The sequence below is a fragment of the Miniopterus natalensis genome, chromosome 4, assembly GCF_054644295.1.
Source record: "Miniopterus natalensis isolate mMinNat1 chromosome 4, mMinNat1.hap1, whole genome shotgun sequence".
In the NCBI taxonomy this organism is placed as follows: Eukaryota; Metazoa; Chordata; class Mammalia; order Chiroptera; family Miniopteridae; genus Miniopterus; species Miniopterus natalensis.
In genome coordinates this window covers 75158589-75164675 of record NC_142084.1, presented here as the reverse complement: position 1 = coordinate 75164675, position 6087 = coordinate 75158589, and the positions used below count along the sequence as shown (strand labels likewise).

The following is a 6087-nucleotide window of genomic DNA, read 5'->3' as shown; positions in this document are numbered from 1 at the left end:
CCCTAGCCCTTTCAGGGCACATGCAAAAAACAACCAATCAATGTGTCTCTTTCATATCAATGTTTCTGTCTGTCTGTCTGTCTGTCTGTCTCTCTCTCTCTCTCTCTTTCTCACACACACACACACACACACACACACACACACTCACACACTCTATCTGCCCCTCCTTTCCACTCTCTCTAAAAAATAAAAATTAAAAAAAAATCAATGGAAAATATCCTTGGGTGAGGAGAGGATTTAAAAAAAGAAAAGAAAGAAGCAAAGTTCTTAGAGAAAGGCTGCCCATGAACCTTGTTTCTACCACAGCCTCTTCAGGTAACTCAGAAGCTGAACAGAAGAAGTGTCAGCATACAGATCTCCACCGTGGGATGCCTAAACAAGTGGGGATCAGAGTGCATCTACCCACACTGTTTGGGGACAAATAGCAGGTGAAGATAGAATGGTTCCCATTCAGAGGAAAGTAAACAACAAAAGAGCAGCACAAAGGATATGCAGAAGAATTTCTACAGCAAAGAAATAAAGAAAAGCATAGCAGAAAAAAGAGGAGGAGAGTGTATTGAAAGATTTTCTTGGAGGAAAAAAAGAAGGAAATTTCAGTTAATAACTGCTTCACATTCCCAAGGAAATCAAAGAAAGCCTGATTTCCATGTCACAACGGATAAGCCACCAGATTGAGATGAAAGAGAACTGTCAGAGCAATGGAAAGATGTAAAAGAGGCAATCATGCTCATCACAGCAACAGCAGAAACTAGAGCCATTGATGCTGAAAACAAGTCAGTGGCTCAGAGAAAAGGCTCATGAAAATAAAGATAACTACTGGTTATGTAAAACTTGCCATATAAACTGCACATGTTTAAGCTTCACAGCGGCCCTTTCAGATGGAGATCATTACCCTTATTGTAGGAAAATAACCCCAGGTCTCTCCAAGGGCACCCAGCTACGAAGAGCAGAGTTGGAACTCATTCAAATCCAGATCTAGCCTGACTGCCACTAAACACTACAAAATTAAAATTGTCTATCTTTAGAATGGCATTAGAATTGCCTTGACACTCTGGCCAGTGGCCAGATGCAGAAGTCAGGAATTCAATAAATTAGGTGAATCAGGCAGTTGGAGAAGTATGCTAGGTGTGTGCTGTAGAATTTCATCTGAAACAGGAAGCATGATTGAAAGAGCATGAAAAGGTTTAATGCAGGGACATGGGTTGCAAGCAGTCCTATCTGAAGGGAGGGACCTAGAGTCCCCTGCTGCCATAGTGACCCTAAAGTATAGACCAGTACACCTTTCCTTGCCATGGGCAGGATCGCTGTGGGTGCCTGCAGCTCTGGAGACTTTGTCCCAGTGTCATGTCTCCTCTAAGCCACCTCAACTTGCCTGAAATGGAATACAGGCATTGAACTGTCAACCCAGTAACCTCAGCTGGCTTGAGATGACAAACTATTCTCTTCATGTTTAAGGTTAAGTTTAAGACTATCCAGTTTATGTTTTTTATTAAAGGTCTCTTTGACATCTTTCAGCTAATCACAAACCAAAATTCACTCTTCCTAGACTGGCGCCTTTCCCCCCCCTTTTCCTCTCCCACTTTCTTATATAAATCCTTCCCTCCACTAGCACCCCCTTTTTTTACTTTGTTCATTGATAAGAATCTAATGACTCCTTGGTGTACTTGAGAGTTAGTTATATAACTCACTAAATGTTTCTAAGTTATGTTTTGACGTTCATTATCCTTCTTGGGAAGCTATGAGAAAACATAATCCAGACAACCAAGAGAGGAATCAAACTAAATGACTCACAAACTTGGATGTCATGGGAGGAAACGTATCATGACGAACATTTAACTTGCTTGAACAGTTAATTAACTGAAACAATCACAGCAACAAAGCGGTATACAAATATATTTCTTGAAAGGAGGGCTACAGAATGTAAAAACAAAAGCATTTGTTCTTATCATAATAGATTAGGACAGGAATCAGAATGCATTCTAAAGCGTGGAGGAGAAAAGAAGGGAATAAAACTGTAGCAAAGTCAACAAGTACTATTTTCTCCAAGTAACTGACAAAGCCGTGGGACGTTGGTTAATAAAGAAATGCCCACCATATAGCAAAATATTACATGGGGGGGGACTTAAAAAAACAAACAAACAGAAAAGCGGTGATAGAAGTAACACTAAAAAAACTTTCATGGCAAAACATAAATGGAATAGATTCAATTATATCATAACCATTAAAATGGATTCAAAATCAAAATGTCATTCTGTATTCTTTACCAAACTCACATCTGGAACAACTCTATAAAAATTCATTTAAGGATCTAAATGAAATAGTCAAAACACTACATCCAGCTTAACAGGGAAACACTGGAGGTGCCACATTAATTTCAGGACCAGACTGGGATATCTACTAACACCTCTATTATTTACCATTTTGTTTTTTTTTTGTTTTGTTTTTTAGAGACACTAGGAAAATTTATTAGGCAGAAAAGAAGAGGAGAGGAGAGGGGAGGGGAGGGGAGGGAAGGGGAGGAAAAGAAAAAGAAAAAGAAAAAGAAAAAGAAAAGAAAAGAAAAGAAAAGAAAAGAAAAAAGAAAAGAAAAGAAAAGAAAAAAGAAAAGAAAAGAAAAGAAAAGAAAAGAAAAGAAAAGAAAAGAAAAGAAAAGAAAAGAAAAGAAGGAGGCTGGGGGGGAGAGAGAGGGGGCAGAGAGAGAGAGAGAGAGAGATGTTTGGAAATGTGATGAGATTAAATTACCATTGTTTGCAGGATATTTGCTTTTTTTCTACCTAAAAGTCCAAAAGAAATCAAATAAGAAATTACTATAAGCAAGAATTATCTCCAGAAATGAAGACCATCTGCAGCAGAGAATGTGGGAGCGACAACAGAAGGGCAGAAAGGGGCAGGAATGGGGAAGGTGTAGAGAAAGGTGGGACAGGGAAAATGCGGAGAAGAGAGAGAGCTGGGAGACAAGAAGAGACCAGAGGAAGAAAGGAATGAGAAATCCACCCCCCAGTCCCTGCTCTACCTGGTTGGCCTCTGGTGTGGCAAGAGCTGCTGAGGAGGGTCTCCCTCACTCACTCCACCCCCCAATCTCTGTTGTGTTTGTTGTCTCTCAGTTCCTGGGAGACCACTGCATCAGGCCTGCCCAGAGTTCCATCTTCCTTAAAGGGCCAGAGTAAGGGAACCCAGATGGGGTATAAGGGGGCGGGGCAGTCTCGAAGATGGTCTGTGGGGCTCAGGCATGTCCCATCTCAGCCTCCAAACTCCTGCAGGAACTCCTTACAGTGACTTGAAGGGACTCCTTATGGTGATGTGAATTTGCAGATGTTTACACACCCACCTCCAAACCCACATCCATTGTCCCCAGTTCAAGCACCACTTCACATTCTGCTTCAGTGGCCCCAAGGGACATAAGGAAAGATGAATATTAAGACTTTGTAATGGCATAGGAAATGCCTTTGTTTAAAGAGTTCAGGGGAGCAACATCAATCTCCTCTATTTAAAGAACGACAACAAGAAAAAATATTGGAAGGAAACACACTCAATTGCGGGCAGTGGTTGTTTCTGAGTGGTTGTTTTGTTTTGGTTTTTGTTTTTAGAAAGAATTGTTAATTTACTGAACCTGGAGCAGATTTGATACACAACCAATTTTAAATTTACATATTTGAATTCAATTTTGAAGTGTTTTCTTACACATAAATCTTGCAACAGTTGTCCTAAGGTACAAGTTTTTTTGCCCAAGGTGGAAAAACTTTTCATCCTGAACATGAAAACCTGTAACAAATTTAAATTAATTATATAGAACTCATTACTTTTAGTTTTACCTTTGCAAAGATTAAAAAAAAAGTACAAGTAACTAATATACATCAGCCACTACATAATCCTGGATCATCCCCACACCAAACCTGATGCTCCTTCCATTTTAAACCATCATCAGAGATCAAGAAGACATCATTTCGTTTTATAAAAAACAAAATTCACATGTGCCAAAAAAGACCCAAGAAAAACAAAAACCCTAGTACAAACAGTGCTGTCAGGACCCTAACAAACAAGTGGCTAAATGCCACTGATCAAAAATAAAATAGTGGCTGTATATCACTCACTGCAATGAAATCCAAGAGGCTTAACCCTTTGCCATCAAGAAAAACCCAGGTTTTCCCAATCCCATGAATGCCAAGAGTGGAGCAAGTGTGTGCTAGCACAGAAAGAAAAAGAGCTACCATTAGCCGAAATACCCAGAGAACTGGCTCTAATAGAGACAAGGATAGGCAGAAATCACAAAAGGGTTATTAGCTGCTTGTGTCATCAGTTTAGTAAAGGTGAAGTCCTATGATTCAAAGTAAAAATTTAGGGGGGAAATTGTTGTTGAGTGGTCTTATCTTTAAAGCAAAAACAAGATAGACAAAGTGCAAAAGAACCAACTTGGCAGCACACTCCAAAGTCACAGAGCTCTGCCATTAGGTGAGCAGAAAATGCCAAGATTCAGACTGTTGTTTCTCATAAGAACTAAACAAAATGAATCTTTAATGACTTGAACTGCAGGATAAGGGGTCAATAGAATGCAGTTGTTTTAGTAAAGTACTGTCCTGAACAAACTGCATTTATTATGAAAACAGGAGATGAGAGAATAAGGACCACGTGCCTACGTATCACTTACAGGCTCTGGAAGGGCCTGTATAATGGAGGCAGAATTCAAATAAGAAACTGTGCTGCCTGGCCAGGCGTGGCTCAGCGGCTGAGCATCAACCTGGGATCCAGGCAATCGGGGTTTGATTCCCGGTCAGGGCACATGCCTGGGTTGCAGGCTAGATCAATGACTCTCATCATTGATGTTTCTGTCTCTCTCTCTCTCCTTCTCCTTTCCTCTCTCTGAAATCAATAAAGATTCATTTTTTTAAAAAAAGAAAGAAATTGTGCTGATCAAATGTCAAATTTTCACTATCCTTTTCCTTAAAAGGTTTTTCCCCAATATCTATTAATCACAAAGAAACAGGCTGTGAATGTACAATTCTGAAAATAAAAATGTAAAAACTAATGACATTTTTCTGACCAAGATGTTTGGTAAACAGTGAATTATGAGTTTTGGATCATCAGGAAAAGGCTTTTTAAATGATCCTCCAGACTTCAAAAAATCTCTTCAGTTAGTAGATCTGTCCCAATGTCATGGCAACTAGAACATGAGCTTCATAGAAGGACCAAAGGACCACTCTGCTGTTTGTGTTGTTGTTGATTGCTCTGTGTATCCTCTCCCAAACTTCCATGTACTCCTGTTTGTGCTTCACAGCTGTCATCACCACTGCTAGTTCATTAATCATTTCTTCTAGCTTGTTCTGGTGAGCTTCTGTTTCCATGCCTTGTCCTTTTGGGGCCTCCCCAGTATCAATGGTGAACATCACTATCTTTGGAGTCATGGTGGACATCCTATTGCTATAACAAAACTTACATGTTCCAGCCATGTGAGCAGCAAATGTGTATTTCCCACTGGACTCCTAGTCTTCTTTATAAATTCCTTTATTATCAGGTCTTATAATCTCCACATTGATGTCCAGGAAGTTGCCCTCAGCCACCTCGAAGATGAGGCCCATCTTGGTGCTGAGGTGACTCACTTGAAGAAGCACTCCTCTGCATGTGCGTAGATGCTCATGAAGTAGCCTGAGGCCATGGCCAGCAGGGTGGCCAGGAGCACCATCAGCTCAGTGAGCGTCACCATGGTGGGGCTGGGGCCAAATCCAGGACCGGGACTGAGGCCTGCAGAGCCACTACCACCTCAGCTCCCTCTGAGTGGTTTTATTATGTTGTTTTCTTCTTTAGACTTCTGACACAAATTTTCTATACTATATGTATAGGATATGTGTAATTCTATAATATATGTATAAATGTATGTTATTTTTATAAGCAGAGATAATACACCTATTTTCCCAAATCATTCAAAGTGGCACTACATGCAAATTCAGCACAACCTTTTAATGAACTTAGAGCAAACCTCAACAGCATTAAAAAGGACATAGAAACCATAAAAAAACAAACCAGTCAGAAATGGAGGATACACTAATTGAAATGAAGAATAATTTACAGGGAATCAACAGTAGAGTACATAAA

The 6087-nt window shown here is 40.0% G+C and overlaps 1 pseudogene; it reads right to left on the bottom strand.

Annotated features, from left to right (window-relative positions):
* Positions 1 to 5093: 5093 nt before the first annotated feature.
* Positions 5094 to 5698, bottom strand: LOC107536094 (transmembrane emp24 domain-containing protein 2 pseudogene; annotated as a pseudogene).
* Positions 5699 to 6087: the final 389 nt, after the last annotated feature.